A 26,556-nucleotide genomic window follows, 5' to 3' on the forward strand; every position below is an offset into this window, starting at 1 on the left:
GTATGCCTACCTGTGACAAGTTGGGACTCACCACCGCAGCACCTCCTACTGGTTGTCTCCAGGAATTAGCTCAGTCCAGTGGAGTGCCCTCTCCTGGTGGTGTCCCGCCCGTTGTCTCGCCCTTGGTTGGCGTCTGAGCCCGCGTTGCTCCCCAGTTCACGGCATCCTCTTCCGGACCACTGCCCTCTGGCAGTGCCCCTCAGTCCATCCACACACCCTTCCGGGGGTGGGGTGGGGGGGGGGTGTTGATCAGTAGTCTTTCTACGACCCAGCCACCATGTCCAACCACGCATCCCAAAGTCTAATCCCTCCTATCAGGGATCTGGTATAGTCTACGATGGCTGCTCCCCACAGCCAATGGCCGGGTGTACTGCAAGGGGCGAAGGGTGGGGGGACCCAGGCTCGTCCTCTACTCTGGGTCCCGGCCCAGGGACCCTCTGGCCACAGCCTCGCTATCCTCCTTCTCTCCCCTCATCTGTCCACTTCCCTGGGCTGCTTCCCCTATGACCCCTTGCACCCGCTAGGCCCTTCCCATCAGGGCCTGCAGCCTGGCAGGCTACGGGCTAGACAGAGCTCCCTTCTGCTCCCTGAGCCTGGCCAGCACTGCACTGTCCATGGTGCTAGTCTCCCAGCTCTGGAGATAGACCTTCCCCTGTCAAAGGCCTGGGACAGACTGCCTGCTCCCTTCCTGGGCAGCCTTTATATAGGGCCAAGCTGAGCCCTGATTGGCTGTCTCCAATCTTGGCTCCGATTGGCTCCCAACAAGACCTTTTCTAATTGGCGACTCATCTGCGCAGGTGCACTGGCCTGCTGCAGCCCACACTCTCAGGGAGTGGGGCAGCCACCCCACTACACTATCTAAGCTGCAAGTACACTTCAGATTGCAGTGTATACCTTAAGAGTGATGGGTGACAGGAAAATCTCTGTCAAGGATTGGAAACTGGGTAGAAGAACAAAGTAGGCCAAATAAATGCTCAATTCTCATCATGGAAGGGAGTTCATAGCAAGGTGTTCTGAGGACCATTGTTGTTTAGTCTGTTTATCAAAGGTCTGGGAAAGATGAGCAAACAGCATAGTGGATGGCACAAAATTATTTCAATGAATGAAGACTAGAGAATATAGAGCAATTCTGGGGGACCTAAAAAAAGATAAGTGACTAGGCAACATGATGGCAGATACAATTCACAGTAGATACACAATGCACACTGGAAGGAACCATTTGAATTATTCCTACACATTGATGGGATCTAAATTAACTGCAATGATTCAGGAAAACAAATCTAGGCATAACTGTGGACCGCTCAATGAAAACGTCAATGCAATATGCAGTGGTTACAAAAAAATCCCCCAAAATATTAGGGTGGATAACATAAGGCATAGAAAATAATGCTTAAAATATTTTCATGCCATTGTATACTTCACCTTTAACAGCAGTATAAGGACTGAAGGCTCTAGGATGAGCGACACTTCCACCTCACCACTCAGGAGACAGGCAAACCAGCACCCAACAATTATTCGAGGGTTAGCCACCTTAGGAAGTACCACCCGAAGAGACCAGAGTGACAGAACCCTGCAGTCACCTGATTGGTCCACACCACCTAAACCAAGAAGTTGCCCTAGGGAGCTGTCTGAGCAACAATGCAGACTTTGGCTTGCTACTGTCACAGATCTCGTTTTTCACCCTGTCTTGCTCCTGGCCCATTTGATGTTGGGACCCATCTCCTGACTCAGCTTGGTAACTAGTCTCTACTTCTGCCTTCAACTCCGGCGCAGCAGATGCTATTGGCCCAACCACCTACACCTCAGCCATTAGAAATTGATTAATTTCTGGTCACCCCAAGAAATGGAGGTCTGCTGTGTCCTTGAGGACACAGCAGAAATGGAGAAGAAGGTCTACAGAAGTGCAGCAAAAATGATCTATAATCCGTGATGATAGATTAAAAATATTAGGACTAGTTAGGGGATGACTAAAAGGGAATGGGATAGAGATGAAGAATGAGGACATGACAGAGGCATTTAAAATAACGAGTGATGCAGAGACAGGCATGTTGATTTACCCTTTTTCATAATACCAGAACAAGGGACATTCAAGTAAATTAGAAGGCAATACATTTAAAACTGGTAACAGGAAATGCTCTTTTTACAGAATGTGTATTTAACCTATGGAACTCACTGTCATAAGGTATCATCGAGGCCAGGAACTTAGTAGGATCTGTAAAAGGAATGGACTTATACACTAATAATACAAATATCCTCTGTGGCTACATTAAACATGATACAAACCTTCATACTGTCCATTATGGGGATTTTACACCTTTTTTGAAGTCTCTAATGCTGGTCACTGTTGGAGATATGACATGGGACTAGGTAGAACAAACGTCAAATGGTAATTCCTGTGTTTGTACGTTAGCTAACCAAGACTGCCCTACTGTCCAACAGGGAGAAGGCTGGCTCAGTTAAAGTTCATCGGGAATAATAATAAGAGAAACATGAACTTGATTTCAGTGTCTGCCTGGAGTGAACTCTGTCTGTGTCCTCGATGGATGGGGCTGCATCCTTAGAATATGTTTCAGGGCCTATAAAAATCTACATTCAACAACAACACTTGGCATTTATATAGTGTCCTTCATCCACAGATCTCATAGCTCTTTACAAAGGTAATTAAATATAATTGTGTCCGATTTACACCTGGGGAAACTGAAACAGAGAGATGAACTGAATTGCCCAAGATCACAAACATTGGTGGAAGAGCTCAGATGAGATCCCAGGTCTCCTGACTGCGCTCGTCTCCTATCTACTCGAACCAGTTGCCTTCCTCAGGGCACACATCTTCCCCAATAAGAGGTACATGAGTATCAGATCTGGAGAAAGGAAAAAGTCCTTTGAAATCAGGACAGGGGGCTGCTCCATGCACAGTCCAGCCTGGAGAGCCTGTCCCTCTAGTATCTTTGTCCCAACATCCAAAACACATCAACCATCACACACACATTATGCTCTGGATCTATGAACTGCACAGTATCTGACAGGTGAGGCAGTGGTGTTTGGGGGCGGGGGGTGTGCTGGCAGCTGCTCTTCCCTTCTTTACGGTAGGGGAGGAGATGGAGGGAACGGTTAGCTCTGGCTCCAGATGACAGAAATAACTGGAACAGCAGGGACCACCCACTCCACCTGCTTCTGGTTTGTTAAGAGGGTTTTGCTGGTTTGCTGTGCGGGACTAAAGAATGAGATTATACAGGAGCCTGTCAGGAGGCCAATGACATTTATAAAATATTAATCCTCACAGCGTGTCACTCATCAGCAGGTTTGATAGTTGTTCTGTGCTGGCTCCCATGGTCTCTTGCCTCCGTGCCGTTCAGGAGCAGTTTTGTGATGCTTCAGGGGCTTGTTGGATTTTTATTTTTTTTCCTTGTCACTTTTTGTAACAGGAATTTGCTCTCCTCTGCCCCATCCCCAATCTTTCCTCCAGGGTTTACTGCTTCAGCTGCTTTAATCATCTGTTTCCTTCTGTTTTCCCCCAAGACCCTCCTCCTGCTTTCCCCAGACACGACCCCAAGTGCCTTCCAACCCTTTGCTGCTCAGCTCCATTTCATCTTTAAATGAGGCTTGAAAGATCCTTTATTGGGGAAGGGGGGGGGGGAACATATATTCTGCCTCCATATTTATGTTCCCTCCCCTCCCTGAAACACCCACATTTTTAATTTTAAAAGCATCCAACCAATATGGCCTGAATACCTTTAAAATCACTTAGACTCAGTCCAAGTGTTCTACATGTTGGTCTTGGGGTGGGTGGAAGAAAAGCAAGCACCAACTTCAGTAGTTAATCTGCCCTCAGGGAAGAGAAAAGCAGCAACTACATCTTTAAACCAAAGATTAGCTGCATTCCCCCCGCCCTCCCCCAACCTTCTCTCTCTCTCTCTCTCTCTCCTTTTAAAGGGAACTTGTCAAGGTTTCCATCAATAATAGATAATGGTGCATCATTCTGGCAGGTTCCACCCTGAGGCTGTTTTGATATTTTCCAGAGAATTTGTCAGCAATCTTACTGCAAAGGAGGGGAGGGGGAGAGGTGGGGTGAGAGAAGAGGCCTCATTAATTTTTCGTCATTTGCATTCCTCTTGTTAAATAATGTATTGATTGCTCTCTCGCTCTCTCTTTTAATTCCCCGTCTTTTGCTGCATCTCGCGTACAACGGTCCTTGCTCCATGACAGACGAGTTTGTCAGAGACATCAGACAGCTCACGCTCCACCTGAAAGTGCTGGGATGTCTCAATGTGACCCCCATGGCTGTCTCCAGGATTGTTACATGGTCTATACAAGCTTTCTACAATTGCTTCTCTAAGATGGCTGCAGTGGGCTAAGGCCATCTGGTCTGGGCACTCTGTTTCCAGCTGGCTTTTGAGCCAACTATGGCCTGCATCCTCACCATGCCAGAGCAACTTCAGCTTTCACTGTAGGTTCAATCCAAAGCAGCATGGCACAGGGAAGACAGGCCATTCTCCAGGCATCATTGGAAGGACGGATCTTAGAAGCGGAACTAGCATGAGGATCCCACCTCCATCACAGGCCAGTATTCCCCCTGCACATACATATGAACACATGAGATGCAGTTTTTCAGATGAGACTAAAAGCGGAGGTCCACTTGTAATAATTAAAAATCCCATAGCACTTTTCATATGACTAAGAGGTCTCAGTGCCAGTATCCTGGCCAAATTCCACTCTGTTCCATAAACTCCCCATACAGTTTCTATTGGGTATGGCATGCACTTCCTGTCCTCCATCTTTGCACAGTGTGTCTGTGCACTGTTCAACAGCTGCCTCCTTCGGCTTCAGCAGTGGCTGCATTTCAGTGGCAGGTGGAGAAATTTCCTGTTATTGTTTGTTCAGAACTCTCCCTAGATTATTTGTTGAGAAATTCTTCAAATAGGACTGGAGGGAAAATTTTCCTTCATACCCAAATAGATGCCACAAGCCAAAGATTTCCAAATGTTTTTCAGGTCATAAAAGATGCCATCATGCTGCTCCCAATAGCCACCTGGCCCTGTCCATTAGCCAAATGATGCTGGCCAACTCACCCCATCCCATGTGAAACTGACTTGTGTTGGCATAAATTAAAGCCAGAAAAATCAACAGCAGTGAGGCCAGACAAGATGGAACAACCAGGATGACAACTTGGTTCTTCACAGCAAATCCCACAAGTGATTACAGAACAATGACACCCCGCTCCCCACTCACTGCTGGACGCCCCTCAGACATGCATGCTGCCCATTTAAATGGATACACCCTGAAAAGCCAGCATGAGTCAGATTTATGAAGCAACAGTGAAGTGGGGAGACAACTGGAGGATGACAAATGGCTAACTGCACACATCTCTTAAAATCAAATGAGCAACACCGTTGAAATTTGATGGGATTTAGATGCTTAGCTCCTATTAAGTTGAGTGGGAACTGCACCTCTAAACCCCCTAGGTGGCTTTAAAAACTTCAGTCCAAATTCTTATGAAGCCAAAAAACCAGCTCTATGGAGTCGCCAGCTGAACTAAACAAGACTTCACACAAGATTAGGGTTTTGCTCCTCTTAGCGCAGCTGGCTTCCTCTTTAATTAATGAATACTTAATTACATAGTTAATATTTGAATATTCCCTTTAAAATATGATTTAATGGAGTTCCCACCAGTTATTTGTTTTGTGTGACTTGTTTATCTTCCTTTTTTATTTCTCATTTCTCCTCCCACTCCAATCCTTGTAGTTACTTGCTGATCTTTGCAACTGAATATTAGCAATTGGGCTTCCAGCCCAAATCGAATCTAGCCTTTGAGTGTGACATGCATCACCAAAGGTGATAATGTGTGTTATTAGCACTCTGGTGTTTCACTGCATATATACAACCTCTGTGAGAGATCAAGGTGAAATGAGATGCTGCAAGGGAGTCTGTGGGGAAGGGGGGAGAAGTGAACTAATGTAGCATGCGGGAAGAATAAGAGAAGTCACCGACAGCAGTGAAGAGGGGGTGTTGGGTACAAAGGGGTGGCTTTATCCAAGAGCTTTTTCTTTGCTGAAAGAAGTAGTAGCATCGCTAGCTGGAGAAGTACTGAGCTCTGATTTTCCCTGGTAATCTGAATCTCTCCATTAGTATTCCCACTTTGTCTAGGTCAGGGGTTCTCAATCTTCAGCAATAACAGTGCAGCAATAACAGCCCTGCACTCTGTCATGAGTTCAGGAGACTCAAAGAGGTAGATGGTTTCAGAGGGGGTGGGGGATGTTAGAACCCAGTGTGGAGTTTGTCTTCAGCTGAGACCCAGGAACATGCAATCAGAGACCCTGCTTGGGTGCTTAAGAAGGGTCCCTTGGACTAGAAACCTACCTAATGAGCCACATTGTCAAAAAGAACTAAGAGGGAATGAGGGAAATCAATAATGGGACAGGGAAAAATCACAGGCTGCGAACTAGAAGTGGACTGCCTCAAAACACTGGGGCTGAGATAAGAGTCATGGGTGGCTGGTGGACAGTATTTTTCTTTGTTTTATACCATGGCCATCACAATACAGAGAGGGTGGATTTGTCCAGGGAGATCCTGAATTAAAGCAACTTTCCCATGCTACACTCTCCTCCTCTCCAGATGGCCCTCCTGCCTCCCTACTCAATACAAAACACAATTCAATCTTGAGCAAAATCTTCACTCAGTGAGGAACATCACCGTGGGACCTGTTTGCCTCCCAAACAAACAAGAAATTCAATCTCTGCTGCTCCTCTACTCCGAAGCTCTGTTCAAGGGGCACTGCTTGCATTCTGAGGCCACTGCACAGGGGAGAGGGGTCTCCCCAACCTGGATCCAACTGGGGTCTCGTGACCTTTTGCATGAGATGTTTTCCCAGATGGAGCTCTTGTCCCTACTGGGTTCAGGAAAGGAAGGAGTGACGGATGTTACATTTGGGGGCAATGTGAGCCTCCCCAAGGCAGCAGAGACTGTTCTGGTTTGCGTCATTAACTGAGAATGAACGGGGGTAAGAGATACAGTTCTTAAACCCTGGGACTCAGAGTAGTCCTTCTCCACAGGGAGAAGCTCCCCAAGATGGGGAAGAACTAGACAAACTCTACTAGCTATAAAACACTAAGTCGAAGATCACTAAAACGATTTACAATATACATTTCCAGATTCTGAAAGCAGAGGAAGATGGTAATGGACATAGAGGAATCCAACTCAGGCCATGTGACGGTAAGAAGGAACTGGAGAGGCTTCAGTCTGTGCTGCCCTTTATTCCCTCATTTCATAGCACAAGAAGGGCAACTGTGCAGGCGCGGACCAATGGACACTATTTGCTACAAATCTGTGGTCTCTGGTGCTCCCACATGTGGAATACACATAGGGACCAGCACTTGAAGAAGAACCAGTAATATTTATTTAGAGTCAGTCTGCCAGGGAGGAGGGATTCCTGCGTTCTGTTCCTGGATCTGCTGCTGACTTGCAGTGCACCTCATTTAACTGAACCAATCTGACCTCGGCCCCATTGCACCAGTACCAGTGCCAGTGCAGCTCCACCAATGGGAGCACTAGCAAAGACCAGACAGTCTATTTCAACCACTTTGTAACCTGGCCCTCATCTGAACAGGGATAGCTGACTTGGTGATGAAAACACCTAAGCCCTATCTACCCTAGTGTTCCCAATGGTGGAAAACACTGGTGCTAGTGGGAGCATTTGAGGAAAATGCTAGTGTAGATACGGCCTCTGTGATTTAGCCTCCCATATATTAATGGATATAATACTGATTTGTGAAGTTAAATGAGGGCTTGTCTACACTAGAAATGCTTTGCTGGCATATGTATACCTGTTATGCCAGCAGAGTGGAGATACAGCTCATACCAACAAATAGCATTCTTTTGCCAACCTAGTTAAACTACCTCCCCGAGGACTTGTCTACACTACAAATGCTTTGCCAGCTTGCCTAGACCATCAGAGCCCCCTAGAGGAGATGCAGCATAAGCCAACAGATGGAATTCTGTTGGCATAGCTAAATCACTTCCCTAAAAGACAATAGTTATGCTGACAGAAGCACTCTTCTGTTGGCATAGTTGCATCTACACTAGGGTTTTTGCCGGCATAGCTATGCTGGCTGGGCGGGTGATTTTCTTCACACTTCTCGTTGGTGTAGCTATGCCTGCAAAACTTTGTAGTGGAGACCAGACCTTCATGTCTGCAAAGTGCTTTCAGATCTGCAGGTAAATGGTGCTATAGACAGGCAGAAGTACCACGGCTGGGGGAGGGGGATCTCTAGAGCAAGCCTTGCAATTAGTGAAAGGGATTGTTTGCTTCAATTGAACGTGCAACTGAAATCTGAGGTGAAAGGCCACAGCACCAGGAAAGCAAAAGATAAAAGAAGTTGGAATGCTAAATTAATAGAACTGTTAAGAGTTCCATATTCCCAGCTAATGAGGCTTCTGCATGAGAGAGGGTGAAAGAAGAAAGCCCATTGTGAGATAATAAAGCGCCATGACTTTAGCTGACTGGAGGCACTGAAGCTAATGAAGTCACCAGAGAGTTGGGATTCCTTTGGCAGATTTGACATTGGTCTGTAGCGCTGTTACTTTAATTCAGTCTGAGGAAATAATAATAATAATAAAAAAAAGGCATGTGCCAATGTGACATGCCCAAGCGACAGCAGATCAGCTCTGATTTGCCTAACAGATCTGCACAGCCCCAGGATGGGCTGTGGAGTTCAGACAAGGTGGCTTTGAACTTTTTAAACAATGAGATGGGAGAAAAACAACCTCCTTGGGGTGTGAGATGCACATGCATATAGATGTGCACAGATATACACACACACACACACACACACCGGCATGCATGTACAAAAATGCACACAGACAGTGGCTTCTATTGTGTGCACAGATACATAATCAGAGGCACACATACATGCCCCCATAGAAAATAAGTGCCTAGAGATTACAGCAATGGTGCTCTAAAAAAACAATGTTAGACGGATAGATCTGTGGGGGAAGAGGGATGGATGAGTGGAGAGTGGATAAATAAAAGATGCTAAAGTACCTATCTATCTCCAACTGCTTCACACACTGTATCCCTACAGCACCAGTGAAAAGCAGCTCCCTCTGGGATGAAGATGACAGACAATCAAAGCACAACACAATAGTAAGGGAAGGGCAAATTTTGGCCAAGGACACTGGCATAAATCTCTCTACTTTTCTGAACCGAGTGCCCCAGGCACTGTAATGTCCACGCATAGCAGATAGGAGCTTGTCTCTTGGGGGTTTGTTGTAAAGACCCACATCCAGTACAGTACCTGGCACTCAAGGTAGTTTCCTGAGATGAAGGAGGGGGTCAATTAACCCTATTATGATTTGAACCTGTGATTCCAGGGAATCTAAGTATTCCAAAAGCAGCAAAGAGTCCTGTGGCACCTTACAGACTAACAGAGGTATTGGAGCATGAGCTTTCGTGGGTGAATATCCACTTAGTCGGATGCATATACCTGACGAAGTGGGTATTCACTCATGAAAGCTCATACTCCAATACGTCTGTTAGTCTATAAGGTGCCACGGGACTCTTTGCTGCTTTTACAGATCCAGACTAACATGGCTACCCCTCTGATAAGTATTCCAAAGGTCACAAAGCTATAAAATGGATACATAGATAGGCAGATGCAAATATAGACCGGAGAGGGACAGAAATGCACAACTCTTCTCACATATAGAGACACAACAAGACCACTTCTTTTTCCATGCTTTACCATGACAGTTGAGATCAGATTTACAAAGGAGAGGGCTGGAGGCAGAACATTTCCTATGGAGGGGCTTCTAACAGAGGCCAAGTTTTATTGAATCATAGAAATGTCAGACTAGAAGGGACCTCCAGCCTTCTGCACTGAGGCAGGACCAGGTATACCCAGACCATCCCTGACAGGGGTTTGTCTAACTTGTTCTTGAAACCTTCAGTGATGGGGATTCCTCTGTACCCTAGTCCAGTGCGCAACTATCCCTAGAATTAGAAAAGTTCTTCCTACTGTCTAAGCTAAATCTCTTTTGTTGCAGATTAAGCCAATTATTTCTTGTTCTACCTTCAGTGGACATGGAGAACAAATGATCACTGTCTTCTTTATAACATATTGGAGGACTTATCAGGCCCCCTCTCAGCCTTTTCTCAAGACAAAACATTCCCAGTTTTTTAACCTTTGAGGAAAGGTCAGGTTCTCTAAACCTTTAGTCATTTTTATTGCTCTCCTCTGGAATCTCTCCAACTTGTCCACATCTTTCTTAAAGTGTGACACCCAACACTGCACACAATAGTCAAGCTAGGGCCTCACCAGTGCTCAGCAGAATGAAACAATTACCTCCTGTGTCTAACATACAACATTCCTGTTAATGCACCCCAGAATATTAGCTTTTTTTCGCAACTGCATCGCGTTGTTGACTCATATTCAGATCCTTTTCAGCAGTACAACTGCCTAGCCACTTATTCCCCATTTTGTAGCTGTGCATTTGACTTTTTCTTCCCATTTGTAGTATTTTGCACTTGTCTTTATTGAATTTCATCTATTTGATTTCAGACCAATTCTCCAATTTGTCAAAGTCATTTTGATTTCTAATCCGGTCCTCAAATGTGCTAGCAACCCCTCGAGCTTGGTGTCATCTGCAAATTTTATAAGCGCACTCTCCACTCCATTATCCCAGTCATTACTGAAAATACTGAATAGTATCGGACCCAAAACTGACCCCTGCAGGACCCCACTAGCTACATCCCCTCAGTTTGACATAAAGCGATTGATAACTAGTCTTGGAATATAGTCTTCAACCAGTTTTGCACCAACCTAGTAGTAGTTTCATCTAGACCACATTTCTCTAGTTTGCTTATGAGAATGTCATGTGGGACTGTGTCAAATACCTTATGAATATCAAGATATATCACATCTACAGCTTCCCAGAGCCACTAGGCCAGCAACTCACTTTGCAAGGTTTCAGGGCATGCTGCAAAGCCCTTTACCTAGGTCTCTTTGGAGGAAGTGAGCCGAATAGCAAGGGATTCTGTTTTAGTAGTTGAAAGAATTGTGACTGGCACATCATAAAGCAGAAATAAACAGCTACGTATAAAGAAGTAGGTGCAGACACTCACGTAGATACACACATATATGCACAGACGCACACGGCCATTACATGGGAAAACCAACATGACCAAAAATCTGCTGATATTTCTCTTTCCACCATGACACAGCTCAGCATGAGTGGGAGCCGTAGTGCCCTGCTCAAAGGGTGGCAGGACTGCACTAGGCCTGCTGAGAGCACAGCCAGGCTGACTTGGGGAGGTCACTGCCTCATCCAAGATGCCCCTAATGAGTCACAGTTCTCAGGCTCCCCTCCCCAGTCAGGTATCAGAGGGGTAGCCGTGTTAGTCTGGTTCTGTAAAAGCAGCAAAGAATCCTGTGGCACCTTATAGACTAACAGACGTTTTGCAGCATGAGCTTTCGTGGGTGAATGCCCACTTCGTCGGATGCAAGAGTGGACTTTCCTCTCTTTCCTCCAGTCAGGACTTTCCTAAGATGCAAAGTGAGATGTACACAAAAGAATTACCCCTTGGCTGGAAGCTTCCATTACTTCTCCTCATAAGGTCACCTCCATATTCGTAACAAGGAGTGGGGGGCTGCTCCCAAAGAACCCACCCCAGCCCTGGCAAGGAGAAGACTTTCACAAGCACTAACAGGAGTCAGAGACTTAACTACCGGTTGTGCCTTTGATAATTAGCACCAATGGGCTTGGGGCCTGCTGGGGCAGTCATGGGGAAATTAGTTAGTACAGTGGAGATAACTTTACTGAGCATATCTGCACTGCATGGCTGTTTCTATAGACAGTGTATTTTACTACATACTTAGTAAGTATGCTTCAGTAGCAAGTGTTAGTGTCTAGATTCAAGAAACTCTCAGTTAGCTGGGGTGCCTCCCTGAATGAAGAGCTGCTCCTATCCCAGAACGAAGGCTCTTTTGGCTTTCCCTTGCCAGCCTTTTTCTAGACACCCTTTTCTCACAGTTCTGTCCAGATCCGTTCGCCTTCCGCCATCAGCCAGCCGCCGTCTCCACTCTCCCCGCTTAGGCTAGTTGAAGGTTAGGAGAAAGTCAAAAACTAGCACAGCCCCATAATAAGGTGGAGGGGGAGGAGGGATAGCTCAGTGGTTTGAGCATTGGTCTGCTAAACCCAGGGTTGTGAGTTCAATCCTTGAGGGGCCACTTAGGGATCTGGGGCAAGAATTGGTCCTGCTAGTGAAGGCAGGGGGCTGGACTCAATAGCCTTTCAAGGTCCCTTCCAGTTCTAGGAGATTGGTATATCTCCAATTATTATAAGCTGTCATGGGATAAAAGGGAAGGTCCTTTCATGGACTGAGAACTGGTTAAAGGACAGGGAACAAAGGGTAGGAATTAATGGTAAATTCTCTGAATGGAGAGGGGTAACTAGTGGTGTTCCCCAAGGGTCAGTCCTCAGACCAATCCTATTCAATTTATTCATAAATGATCTGGAGAAAGGGGTAAACAGTGAGGTGGCCAAGTTTGCAGATGATACTAAACTTCTGATAGTTAAGACCAAAGCAGATTGTGAAGAACTTCAAAAAGATCTCACAAAACTAAGTGACTGGGCAACAAAATGGCAAATGAAATTTAATGTGGATAAATGTAAAGTAATGCACATTGGAAAAAATAACCCCAACTATACATACAACATGATGGGGGCTAATTTAGCTACAACGAGTCAGGAAAAAGATCTTGGCATCATCATGGATAGTTCTCTGAAGATGTCCACGCAGTGTGCAGAGGCGGTCAAAAAAGCAAACAGGATGTTAGGAATCATTAAAAAGGGGATAGAGAATAAGACTGAGAATATATTATTGCCCTTATATAAATCCATGGTCCACCCACATCTCGAATACTGTGTACAGATGTGGTCTCCTCACCTCAAAAAAGATATTCTAGCACTAGAAAAGGTTCAGAAAAGGGCAACTAAAATGATTAGGGGTTTAGAGAGGGTCCCATACGAGGAAAGATTAAAGAGGCTAGGACTCTTCAGCTTGGAAAAGAGAAGACTAAGGGGGGACATGATAGAGGTATATAAAATCATGCGTGATGTTGAGAAAGTGGATAAGGAAAAGTTATTTACTTATTCCCATAATACAAGAACTAGGGGTCACCAAATGAAATTAATAGGCAGCAGGTTTAAAACAAATAAAAGGAAGTTCTTCTTCACGCAGCGCACAGTCAACTTGTGGAACTCCTTACCTGAGGAGGTTGTGAAGGCTAGGACTATAACAATGTTTAAAAGGGGACTGGATAAATTCATGGTGGCTAAGTCCATAAATGGCTATTAGCCAGAATGGGTAAGAATGGTGTCCCTAGCCTCTGTTCGTCAGAGGATGGAGATGGATGGCAGGAGAGAGATCACTTGATCACTGCCTGTTAGATTCACTCCCTCTGGGGCACCTGGCATTGGCTACTGTCGGTAGACAGATACTGGGCTAGATGGACCTTTGGTCTGACCCGGTACGGCCTTTCTTATGTTCTTATGAGGAGGGAGAGGCTGGGCCAGCTGGTTTCTGTAACCACATCATTCAATGAGCACAGTGGGTCTTACATAAACTAGCACAAATTCCCCTTCACTCCACCTCCTCATCCGTGCTGTCCATTGAAAGTTAAGGGCCTTATCCTGCAAATCCTTAGTCAAGAGATTAGCCCCATTGACTTCACATAAGTAAGGCCTGCTCATGTGGGTAAGAATTTGACAAGATAGCGCTGTGAGTCTGGCAGCAGCTGCATTCACTTTGGCTGGGACTTGAGACTATTTTTGGAAGCTTCACAAAGATCCAATGAGCCATTGATTCCCCTGCAGCTTCTTTTAATCAGAGAAATTAACAAAAACTTTGCCCTCTGCTCTGGGGCTGTCCCCATCCCTCTGCTCTGGCCATCCCCTTTCTAGCCAAGCAGTGGATGGGATTCCCCTCAGCGTTCTGCAATGCTGTTCCTTAATTAGAAACCTCTTTAAGTCTTACATTTTCTTTCTGCAGGTTTAGTCACTATCACCTGCTTAATCTCAGGAGATTACTTTCTGGTCTCAAGGAAAAAAACCTCCAGTCCTCTTAATTTCACCTCATATAATTCCTCCCCAGTTTAACAACTTGGTAATAATGAATAAGATTAAAATTAGGCTTTATACATGTTAAGGAAAGAGTTTTCTTGCTGATTAAGGGTAAAGTAGAGTTTAGCGTTATCCCTGTCCTGACTGTTAACCTTGGGGTTGAGCTTTCCTACCCTCCTGCTTGTAACCAGCAAAAGAGAATATGGTCTGGATATAGGATAGTTTGGATTGCAGAGCTTCCCGGAGAACAGGCAGGAGCTCAGTGCAAAAGGCACATGGTAACATGAGGAGTTGGGGGACGGATCTCAGACGGGGTGGGGGGGGGGCAGGCAGGAGGGGACGGCGCTCAGACACAGAACCCGCGTGAGTGGATAGGTACATGTGGAGTGGAAATAGAGGAGGGATCCTTGGGACTCTTTAAGAGATAGGCAGGTCCTGCCAGACGGGGGGCAGGCAGGAGGAGACGGTGCTCAGGCGGGGGGGCAGGCAGGAGGGGACGGCGCTCAGGCGGGGGTGGGGGGGCAGGCAGGAGGGAGTGGTGCTCAACTGCATTATGTAGAATATTAAATGGAGAGATGACAAACAAACAGTTTGGGGTTTTTTGCTAAGCACTGGGAACACCCAGCCCCCTCCCCCAAGGGTGCTGGTACCAGGTGTGCCATTACTCCTGCCTCGCTCCAGATGAGTGCATCCCACCTGGGCTGTGTTTGTATGCAGAGGTCATCCTGTCTTTTCCTCTCTGTTACTCAATTTGGCTGGCCTGCTATTAAAAATGGTTTGTCCAAGTGCTCCTAGGCTCTTGTCACTCTGCTCTCTCCCTTCCCCTTGCCTCCTTGTTTTCGCTGCGTCAGCTGAAATATGGTCGGAGTTCACCCCATTGGTATTCACTGGGCTCCTTTCCATGTTGATTGCTGAGGTGAAGATTTCTTCACCATCCTCTTTCTCTCTCTCTCTTCCCTCCCCCCACCCCTTCCTGGCTGCTCAACAGATCTGTCCTGAGGGCTCATGATTAATTCCTGCCCATAAACTTTCTGATGAGGCTGTGTGCTCACGACAGGCAGTCCTCCAGGATCAAGGATTAGCTCACAAAGCAAATTTCTCTGCTCTGGCCCCCATACCGCCAGGGTTTCATTACCTGCTGCAAGGTTCACACAGTCGCTCTCTGTTCTGCGGAACAGCTACAAAACAAGCAACTCCTGCTCTGAAAAGGTCAGGGCAGCTTGAGAAGGATCTGGATGGTCATCTCCATCATTCCCACCAGCTAGCACACCTTGGCTGAGCCTTGTTCACTGCAGTAGGAGTGCCCTCCTAGACCCTGAGCAACTGGGGCTGTTATTTAACATGTGCCTCAGAGCTATCAGAAGACCATATTGTTTCTGCAACTCTACAGAATTTATTTTGAACCCAGTCCTTGGGCTGTGGTGCACAAGTCAGGAGCATCAAACACATCTGGAACCTGATCCAGCACATGTGTGAAGTGTTGCATGTAGACGTGCAAAGTAAAAGGCGATGAGCCTGGCAGCATGCACAGGGAAGGCAGAGCGCTCTGCACGGCCACCAAATTGCTCCTGCCTACAAGCTAGAGTGAGGCCTAATGGAGTGCACAGCTAAGAGCCTCCTTAGCATGATGAGAATTAAGGCTACACCCATGTCTCCTCAGACATGATTATTCTCTGCCCTTTCCCTACCCTGTACACGTGCAGCTTAAGGTGTGGGCACGCCTGGTCCTCAATGCAGAGGTCCATGCTCAGTAGTTAACCTACTTGCATCCTTACCTAGCCTCCTCTTGCAATGAAGTGCTGCAATCTTGCATGCCCTATGCTCTGCAAGGACTTGGAGAATGAGAGCCATGGATTACACAGGAATCCATTTATGAGGATCAGTTCTAGCAACCCTTTGTTTTTTGATCTATGTGCTAGGAGGGAGCTGCTCCATGACAGCTCCGCCTCTCTACTCCCAAAGTGACTTGCAGGATGAAATAGTTGGAGAACCACCGCTGTGTCTGAACAATCCCCATGTAATACAGGGAACACCCTGAATTGGATGTGCCTGGAAGCAAAATCCCTACCAACAAAGTACTAAGTTCTAGCAGGCATTTTAAAAAGCAAGGTAAGTTATATCATAATGGGCTCTAATGCAGGATGTTCTTTACCAGCAGCTGACTGGCCCCTAGAAAGGAATCAAATGCTCTCTCTCTGAAGATGTCAAGCAAAACCCAACAAGCTGCTTCCCATCTGATCCTTACAACGGAAAGCCCCACTGAGCTGTTGGAGTGAGAAGAAACCACCTCAGTCCTGATAGGACCTGGAGTTTGGGAAGTAGTTTGAACCCACTCTGAACCATGTGCATCTCCATATACAAAGGTGTTGGAGGAACTCTGCTTGAGTTTGGTGTTTTCGATGCTCCACCTATTTTACACTCATGGAAGCGCCTGTGCATTATAAGATTTTACTGCATCATTCCCATGGATGCCACACTGAAAAGTGTTACTTTCAGTAGTGACAGCTCATGTCAGCAAGTGCTGTTTGGCTGAGTCTAATGATGCGATGTGACTCCACTAACACTCCCCGGAGGCGGGGCTCTGAATTGTAGCTTCCTGAAGATTGGCAACTGGACCAGGTACAGAAGTGCGGTCCATCCTTAATTTGGAGAAGGAAATGCATTAAGCCAAATTCAGCTAATGGGAGCCTAGCCATTCCTGCACTCTAAACACGAACCCACAGCAGACCTCCCTCGGCAATCCTCTCTGCCATTGCTGCACTCTAAACATGAATCCACACTCCTTCCATTGTACAGCACAGCCAAGCCTGCCAGTGCTCCATATTTCCAAGTGTTCTGAGAGAATCTCAGTAAGAGTAACAAAGCCTCTGGACATCAAAGGAAATCTAGGTAGGTGACTATTGAAAGATACCCTGCTTGGAGGAAAGGGGAGGGGACTGTTTTGCATCAACACCACAACTTTGCCCTGGCAGAGTAGCTGGGAACTCCCATATCCACAGCCTAATTACTGACCTTTACAATGAAAACTGCTAATGAGAAGAGGGCAGACTGCTCACATTGCATTACCTGTATTTGGCCGTTTCAATTATCAGTAGCATTGGTACTGACAGAGAGTACAAAGAAGTGTGGAAATAATTGATTTGTCAGAGGACGTGAGAGACAGGAATCCTGCCCCCCTGCATGGGTGTGTATAAAACCCTAACTAAAAAAAATAATTCTCTCTTCAAACATGCCCCCCACCCCCAACACACACAAGCCCGTCAGCAAGTCTGAGCAACTTGAATTGCAAGGATGCAGGTTGCGCACTGGCAGAAACGGATGCCTGAACACTGATGATACTGATGACTTCCTAATAGGGAATGAGCACCATTTCCATCTCTTTGCCATCAGCTGAATTATTCAAGAGAACATCTCCTCTATCATCTTGTTTGCAGCAGCCGTGAACCACCCTATTGGCACTGTAGTCAACCTGTCAGAACAAGACTGACGTCCTTGCCTCCCTTTTCAGTATAGGAAAGGCCTTTTCCCAACAATTAGCTTTTTCGCTTCTACTCTGAGGCACTGTCACTTTAAAGATGCTGGTCATTTTTTAAGAAAATGTTTTGGTCTTTTGATTCTTGTTCTCATTCCCTGTGGACCAGCTATATAATAAAGGGCCCAATTGAGTGATAATGCTGCTTTGGGTATGAGCCCTGATTAACTTGTTCACATTGATCCGAGCAGAGTTTTGATCGCAGCTGAGGTTAGGTGTCGGGTTGGTTTTCTTTTTTAGAACTGCCAGAAAGCAACAAGTAGCATCATAAACTGGCCCATGATCTCAATTAACCCCAATACTTGGCACTTACAGAACACTGCTCATCTGTGCACCTCAAAAGGTGGGTATCATCTTTACTTTGCAGATGCAGGGGAAACAGGGCACAAAGGGGAATTATTTGCACAGCCGTTGAGCATCTGCAGCTCCCTAAAGGAGTCCAGTGGGAATTGTGGGTGCTCAGAAAATGCTATGAAAATCAGGCACTAAGGCCTCAGTTCAGCAAACCAACTCTATTCAGCAATGCACATACACATGCTTCACTTTAAGCACAAGCTTAAGTCACATTGGCTTTAATAAACATTAAGCACGTGGTTAAGTGATGTCCTGAATAAGGATGCTTCCCTGAATCAGGGACTATGAGTTTTGAATAGGGATAGCCTAGTGCATAAGCTCAAGTGCTTTGCTGAATCAGTGCCTTAAATGAATTGTCTAGGGTCAAACAGCAAATCAGTAACAGAATCTAGAAGTCCTGACTGACATTCTTGGATCCTATCCACTGCACTACACTGAGTTCCCTAGTGCACACGAAACCAGCAGCAAAGTGTTCTGCCACCACTGGGTGAAAGATGCTATATATGTGTGAAGTATTATTACTGTACTGTTGGGTATCTATTTGGACACACATCGTGTCCTCCTGTTACCTGGCTTAATCTCTTGAGCCCAGGGATGCCCAAACTTTGTGATCCCAAGAGATGCATCACTGATTTGGCAGGACTCCCATGGCCACACCTACTTTGCATTCATATTTACATACCTTAAAAATAAATGCACAGCCCCATCACATTCCAGTTTTACTCCTCTCTTTCTCAATAGACAAACAGAAATTTCTTATTCACCAGCAAAAAATATGAGTATTTGAACCACTTTCTCCTCTCCAACAGCAGAACACTAGAAAATAGCTGTTAGGGCATAATTCTGTACTGGATGGGAAAGACTAGATGGGACCTCCTCAATTCCCAATAGTCATGATCATCTACGTTACCTTCCAAAATAGCTAGGCAACATGGAGAACTCTGACAGCTGACTGAGGATTCCAAAGCTGGGAGTATCAGGTGCATCTCCTTTTGCTGACCACAATGACTTGGGATTAAACCATTAACCAGAGAGGACTGGGGAAACAGAGAGAAGAAAATGAGGGACTTTTGAAAAAAACATAACATTAACCTTTGCTTCGCATCATTGCACTCCAGGGCATGGAGAGGTATGGGGCTTCTGAGTGGCAAAGCTCAACAGGCCAAAGGGGGAAATGGTGTAAGTTACAGCTTGTAAATGGGTGTCAGGGAGTCAGAGCTGCTGTGATTCTGGCCCAGCATGTTGGTCTTGTGCTCCACTATGCACTCGAGGATTGCAGGCATCTAGGACGCCTGCACGTTTACCCCAGTCACTGCTGACTTAGAGATCAATCCTACAGTCTGGTGAGAGGTGCTGATGATTCTCAGTTCCCACCATCCTCAGCAGGAGCAGAGGGGGCTCAGCACCTTGCAGGATTCAGCTCTTAAGAGAAAGCCAGCCATAACATCCATCTCCTCCTCCTGCCCCCCTTCTCTCCATTTCCCCATCCTTGTTATCCTCACCCCTCCACAATTCCCACCAGCTCTACTTGTGCCTCTTCCTCGCTCCATCCTGAAATCCCCCCTGATCCCACATACACACCCTCCCCTGCCATCTCCTCCTCTCTGGTGACATCTGCTCTACCCTGGCCTTCCCGTCATCTCTATAACCACCCACCCCACAGCCCCTGCCCCTCTCGTGCCATCATTTCTAATCTCATGCCCCAAACCCGCTTTCTCCTTTCCCACCTCCCCTTCAGCTGCTGTCTCTGGAATGTCCCTTTAATCACTAAAAAGATCTCTGCCATCCATGACCTCTTGCCCCCTCCAGCTCCTGACTGTCTGCAGCTGCCCTCTCTTATGGAAGCCTTTCTCCCCCCCACCCCACTCCCTGCCTTGGATCAGACTGCAGCAGGGGTGTTGGGTTCCTTATCCCCCTCTCCTATCTCCCTCGCGCCCCTGGTTATCTCCATCCGTACTCATCTCTTTAAATTCTCACTCACTTCTGGCTCCTTCCTTCCAGTACAAACATGCTTACTCTCACCCATTTTAAAAAACACCACCCTTGACCCCATGTGCCTGTCCAGCTACCCGCCCTATCGCCCTTCTGCCATTCATCTCAAAGCTTACTGAACAATCAGTATCCAGAGTTCCTCTCCTCCACTTCATCCTAGACCTTCTCCACTCTGGCTTCTGCCCCTTGTGCTCCACTGCAACAGCTTTCCTCAGAGTGTCTAATGACCTGTTTTTAGGTGAAGCTCAGAAACAGTACTCCATCCTCATCCTCCTTGACCTGTCAGCAGCTATTCACATCCTCCACCACGTTGTTCATATTGCACTCTTGTTCTCCTTTGGCTTCTGTGACTGTCCTGTCCTGGTTCTTCTCCTACCTCTCTAATTGGTCCTTCAGAGGATCCTCCTCATCCCCCCCCCCAACTTTCTGTGGCGGTTCCTCTGTCTTTGGTTCCCTTCTCTTCTCCCACTACATCTTAGCTCTGGGTGATCTCATTCACAAACACAAATTCAACAACCATCTCTATGCTGACAATTTACAGATTTACTTCTTTACTCCCAATCTGCGTCCTTCTGTCCAAACTAGAAGTCTTGGCCTTCCCTCTGATATTTCCTTGTGAATGTCTAGCGGCCAGCTCCAGCTCAACATGGGTAAAACAGAACTCTTAATTCTCTCCCTCCCCAAGCCTTCCCTGCTACCTCCTTTCTTGATCACTGTTCACCACCACAACCATCCTGCCTGTCACTCAGGCTGTAATCTTGGCATTATCTTTAATTTGGGCCTCCCTTCTGCACCTTCCCAGATGTATAGGAACCTTCCTTCAGTTGCTTAACACCTCACTAAGTGCCCAGGAAACCTTGTGTGATGTTGCACTCTTTATGATTTTATGAAAGCTGATGAGTGTGAACATAATGTAACTAAAATATGCTTCATGCAAAACATTTCTTTTAAGGTATCATTACAAAGCTTATAATCTACTGAGTGTGGTCATCCTATTTGTATAAATGTATCACTCTTGTATCTGAAACTAGAAATATGAAACATATCTCTGAGGGCCTATTGTAATTATGCAAAGTGTGGGCCATTAATGGTGGTTTGGAGTCTTGATGGCTCCCATCAACCAAGACAATTGACTGTAAATGGCTCTGTTTTACTTGCAAGTCTTCCTGTATACCTGTATGCTGGCAAGTGGGTAATGAAGTCTTACAGTGACATGTGATCATGTCACCTGAACTGGAATCCATCTTAAACCTGGTGCTTTTCCATTTGGGGGGTGGGGGTGGGAACCCAGAGAGGAACAAAGGATTCCCACCTTACGCAATATATATATATATAAGTGGGTGGAACAGAACAAAGGAGGCTGCAGTCATGAGAAATCCCCTAGCTACCACCTGAGCTGGAACAAGGGCTGCACCAGGGGAAAGGATCGTGCCCAGACTAGGAAGGCATCCAGTCTGTGAAAGAAACTTATTTCTGAGAGTGAGATTTTATCTGTATTTAGTTTTATTACTGTATTAGGCTTAGACTTGCGTGTTTTATTTTATTTTGCTTGGTAATTCACTTTGTTCTGTTACTACTCGGAATCACTTAAATCCTACTTTCTGTATTTAATAAAATCACTTTTTACTTATTAACCCAGAGTATGTATTAATACCTGGGGCGGGGGGGCAAACAGCTGTGCATCTCTCTCTATCAGTGTTATAGAGGGTGAACAATTTATGAGTTTACCCTGAAGAAGCTTTATACAGGGTAAAACGGATTTATTTGGGGTTTGGACCCCATTGGGAGTTGAGCATCTGAGTGTTAAAGACAAGAACACTTCTTAAGTTGCTTTCAGTTAAGTCTGCAGCTTTGGGGCACGTGGTTCAGACCCTGGGTCTGTATTGGAGCAGACTGGTGTGTCTGGCTCAACGAGACAGGGGGCTGGAGTCCCAAGCTGGCAGAAAAAGCAGGGGCAGAAGTAGTCTTGGCACATCAGTTGGCAACCCCAAGGGGGTTTCTGTGATCCAACCCATCACACCTTGCTCACCAGATTTGTACTTTACAAGGTCCACAAAAATCTCTTCCCTGAGACCCAGAGGTTTCTACCAATTCACAGCAACGTAAATTGCTGCATTTTTTAATACACAGCTAAGACAGTCACACAAATGAGCCCAAATCCTTCTTTAGATGCTCACTTTTTGGTATTCAAACATAGCAACTATTCATGTTCAGTATGTGCTTTCCAAAGGCTCATCATTTGGTCAAATTAAAATCAATTTTCTCTGAAATAAGCAAAGGTATTTCCTCCAGTAAGGACTATAACTAGGCCAAATTTAAACTCTCAACTGCCAACTATTTCAGCTGCAGGCTGGTTCAAAGTAAGATTGCAAGAATTTTCCTTCTATTAATAAAAAATTTCCCCATTGTCAGAAATGGCTGAATAGTATTCATTCAAGCTTTCCTAATAACATTTTACGTAGAAACAAAAAAAATCAACCACCACCATGCAGAGACCAAGCCTAAACAATTTTAGTCTGAAAGGTGAAGTTGTCAGAAGGTTAGACTAGAAAGAATCCTGCAAACTTGTCTATAGCAGTCACTACCATCCCCACCATTGTAGAAATAATAGAAATCTAGGACTGGAAGGGAATTTGATAGATCATCTAGTCCAATCCCCGGGACTGAGGCAGGACTGAGGCCTGGTCTACACTAGAAAATTAAGTCGGCTTAACTACATCGCTCAGGGTGTGAAAAATCCACACCCATGAATGGTATACTTAAGCCAACCTAACCTCCAATGTAGACAGTTTGAGGTTGATGGAGGAATTATTCTGTTGACCAAGATACCACTTCTTGAAGGGCGATTACCTATGCTGATGGGAGAACTCCTCCCATCGGTATAGGTAGCATCTACACTGAAGTGCTACAGCAGCACAGCTTTGCCACTGTAGTGTTTTACGTGTAGACATACCCTCGGTATTATCCATCATCCCTAACAGCTGTTTGTCTCACCTGTTCTTAAAAACCTCCCATGATGGAGATTCCACAACCTCCCTGGGTAATTTGTTCCAGTGCTTAACTACCCTTACAGTTAGGAAGTTTTTCCTAATGTCCAACCTAAATCTCCCTTGCTGCAATTTAAGCCCATTACTTCTTGTCCTGTCTGCAGTGGATAAGGAGAGCAATTTATCACCCTCCTCTTTATAATAACCTTTTATGTAGTTGGAGATTGTTATGTCTCGCTCAGTCGCTTCTTCTTCAGACTAAGCAAACAATTGTTTCACTCTTTCTTCATAGGTCATGTTTTCTAGCCCTTTAATAATTTATGTTGCTCTCCTCTGAACTCTCTCCAATTTGTTCACATCTTTCCTGAAGTGTGGTGCCCAGAACAGGACACAGTACTCCAGTTGAGACCTTATCTGTGCTGAGTAGAGTAGAAGAATTATTTCTTGTGTCTAGTTTACAACACTCGTGCTAATACATCCCAGAATGATGTTAGCTTTTTTTGCAACAATATTACATTGTCGACTCTCATTTAGTTGGCGATCCACTATAAGCCTCAGATCCTTTTCTGCAGTACTCCCTCCTAAAGCAGTCATTTTCCATTTTGTATTTGTGCAATCAATTATTCCGTAAAAGTGTAATACTTTGCATTTGTCCTTAATGAATTTCATCCTATTTATTTCAGATTTCTCCAGATTGCCAAAATCATTTTGAATTCTAATCCTGTCCTTTAAAGCACTTGAAACCTCTCCCAACTTGGTGTTGTCCACAGACTCTATAAGTGCACTCTCTATACCATCATAGAGATCATTTAAGAATATATTGAATAGAACCTTGTGATGATGAATACAACTTCATGATGAAGTGGAAGATACATGACAAAACTTTTCATTGTCCTGTTTCAGAGTGACTGTTTAGAATTGTAATCCTTTACCTTTGGCCTAAGAACAGAAAGTTTCCACTTTGTAGTTCCCATTTCATAGTGCTTTACCCGTTCAAACCCCTGTACAAACATTAACACTCTCAACACTCCTAGTCAGTTGAAGTACTATGATTCTCAATCCTCAGAAGGAACAAAAGGAGCTAAGTAATTTGTCCTAGGACAGTTAGTGCTGGGATTAGAATGGAGGGCCTCCAGAGCCTCAGTGAGGAGTAGGGTGACCAGATGTCCCGATTTTATAGGGACAGTCTCGATTTTTGGGTCTTTTTCTTATATTGGCTCCTATTACCTCCCACCCTGACCCGATTTTTCACACTTGCTGTCTGCTCGCCCTAGTGGGGAGCTAGGTTCTCTCGACCATTTTGCCCCTCAATAAATATCAAGTTAATGATATTGAGACAGGAGCTGATTTCCCCTGGGACTCACTTCCCAGACAACAGTTAAATCCTCTCTGGGAAATGCCTCCCAGACACCTATAGAGTCAGGCTGGATATCCCTCCCCAGCAACGTGCTGACCTTTACAGTGCAGAATTACGGCCTGCTGGATGGCAGCTGTGTGATCTAGTGCCTATTAATGCGTGTGATGTATGGTTTTCAAAGAAGGCAGATGCTGAGATCCTGTGTGTTTCCCTTTAAGACTAGCCTGCCTCCCCATCACCAGTATCAATGTCCTCTCCAAGCATGTTCAGCTCCTTCCATCTGACAAGAGCCAGTGTGGGCCATGTTCTGGTGCAGACCAGGAGTTACCAAGCTGGGACAACCGATAGAAAAGTTTTATTACCAAGTATAAAGAAGATTTTAAGTGTCTCACTGGGACATGCAGCAAAATCCTTCTTTATGTGAGGGAGACACCTTAAAATGAATACAAAATGAAGGAGCTTCCTTCCAGTAGACCTGGTGCCAGAGGTCTGCAGACATGTGCCATGCAGTCTTTATTATTTATTAGTAGTATTATTTCTATTACAACAGGACCCAAAGGCCTCAGTTGTGATCAGGACCCCACTGGGTCAGGTACTGTATGAAGACACAATAAGAGACCCATGCTGCCATGAAATGCTTACAATTTAAATAGACATGACAGAGAAAGGGCGAGAGGGGAAATGACTTGACCAAGGTCACACAAGTTAATGGTATCTAGACAGGAGCTGATTTCCCCTGAGAAAATATCTCAGTGGCAGAGCTGAGACTAGAACCCAGGTTTCTTCATTCCCTGTCCAGTACTCTATGCCACTTGACCACACTGCCTCTCAATGACCCATAGGAAGCAGGCTGGGGCTGCCAGAACACATCTCGCGGGCTCAAAGTCATGTCGCTCTTCCCCCTCCCAGCTGATTCAGAATCCGTGTTTATGCAAAAATGGGTCCCAGATTGTACTATGGCAAATTCCATGAAAAAACACCATGCAATGGACACAGAGAAGCTCTGAATCCTCCTGTCCTTGAGAGCCATTAGATTAGTGTGAAGAAGCAGTTCCACCTGCTGGCCAACTGGAAGAATGACTGGGAGGTTCGTGTGCCTATGAGATCACGAGCATGTGTGTCACTTTGCAGAGCGAGCTATGTTGAGTGGATGGGCATACTTACTGTGAGGTGGAGCATGTCATGCAGGGGAAATTTATTCCTCCTGGCACTGCATACTATAGACTCATAAATAATCACCCTTAAAAGCAATTGCCTGAACTAAATCAGAGAGGAACGTAAACATTCAAAAGCTGCTCGAGTAGTAGGAGAAAATTACAATGTAAAGGAAGATCTGTTGCTCTCCTTTGCTTGTCCATTGCACAGCCATTCATAGAAGAAAGTCTCCCCATTGTTCTGAAAGTAGCAGATGAACTAGTAGGGCTGAATGCCATTGCCCAACAGCTAAGAAACCAAAAACCCCGTAAGGAAGCAGTCCATCTGAAAGGAGGCTCTGGCTGAGGGTCCTGCTGAAAGGTGCTTGGCTCTTACCCTCAGCTAAAGCTTAAGCACGAGAAAATGTCATTGAAACACAAGGTGATGCTCACCCCTCCACTTCTGAGGATGCAAACATTACTTCTCCAAATAGCTATGGAAGCTGCAAGAGCACAGCCTTGCAGCACACAAGACTGCATCTCTGAACTGTGCTTTGTCAATGGTACATCGCCCAGGCAAAATGTTCTTTCACCAGCTTTGTGCATGTCCTCTTAATGACACCCTTTGATCCATGTGCTTTGAAACATTCCAAGGGCTGCACGGGGAGGGCAGGGGAGGGAGCGCCCCTGCACAGTGTTGTACCTTTTATGCTTCGTCCACAGTAAATTTACTCTTAGCAGTTTTACTGCTTCTCCCAGTTATTCATCTAAGTGGTGTGCTCCTTCCAAAGGCTTCACATCAGTCATTGCTGGATACAGGCTGAAGTGACAGCAGCTGTCAGCAGGACCAAGATTATTAGCCCAGCCCTGCCCCGTGGAGAGCTGCAGGGCACCACGATATAACAACAGTAATAACAGCTGACATTTTAAACAGCACCTTTCATCCTGAAGGATCCCAAAGCACTTTGCAAACTATATGCAGAACATTGCTTTACAAACTGTGCACCCATTGGTTCATTCATCCGTGGGGTGGAACTTGGCAGCTGTTCAATGGTCCACAGCAACATTACACAAGAATTCAGGAAA

General features: G+C 45.6%; 1 protein-coding gene across 2 annotated transcripts in view; it reads right to left on the bottom strand.

Annotated features, from left to right (window-relative positions):
- The window catches only part of RAPGEF1 (Rap guanine nucleotide exchange factor 1), a 159,541-nt gene extending 140,503 nt beyond the window's left edge, over window positions 1–19,038 (bottom strand). For both annotated transcript variants that reach the window (XM_039506981.1, XM_039506980.1), the window contains exon 1: window positions 18,912–19,038. The gene's annotated coding sequence lies outside the window, so the exon portion shown is untranslated. The remainder of the gene's footprint in view (window positions 1–18,911) is intronic.
- Between the last annotated feature and the right edge of the window lie 7,518 nt (window positions 19,039–26,556).

The sequence above is a fragment of the Mauremys reevesii genome, linkage group 19, assembly GCF_016161935.1.
Source record: "Mauremys reevesii isolate NIE-2019 linkage group 19, ASM1616193v1, whole genome shotgun sequence".
NCBI classification, from domain to species: domain Eukaryota; kingdom Metazoa; phylum Chordata; order Testudines; family Geoemydidae; genus Mauremys; species Mauremys reevesii.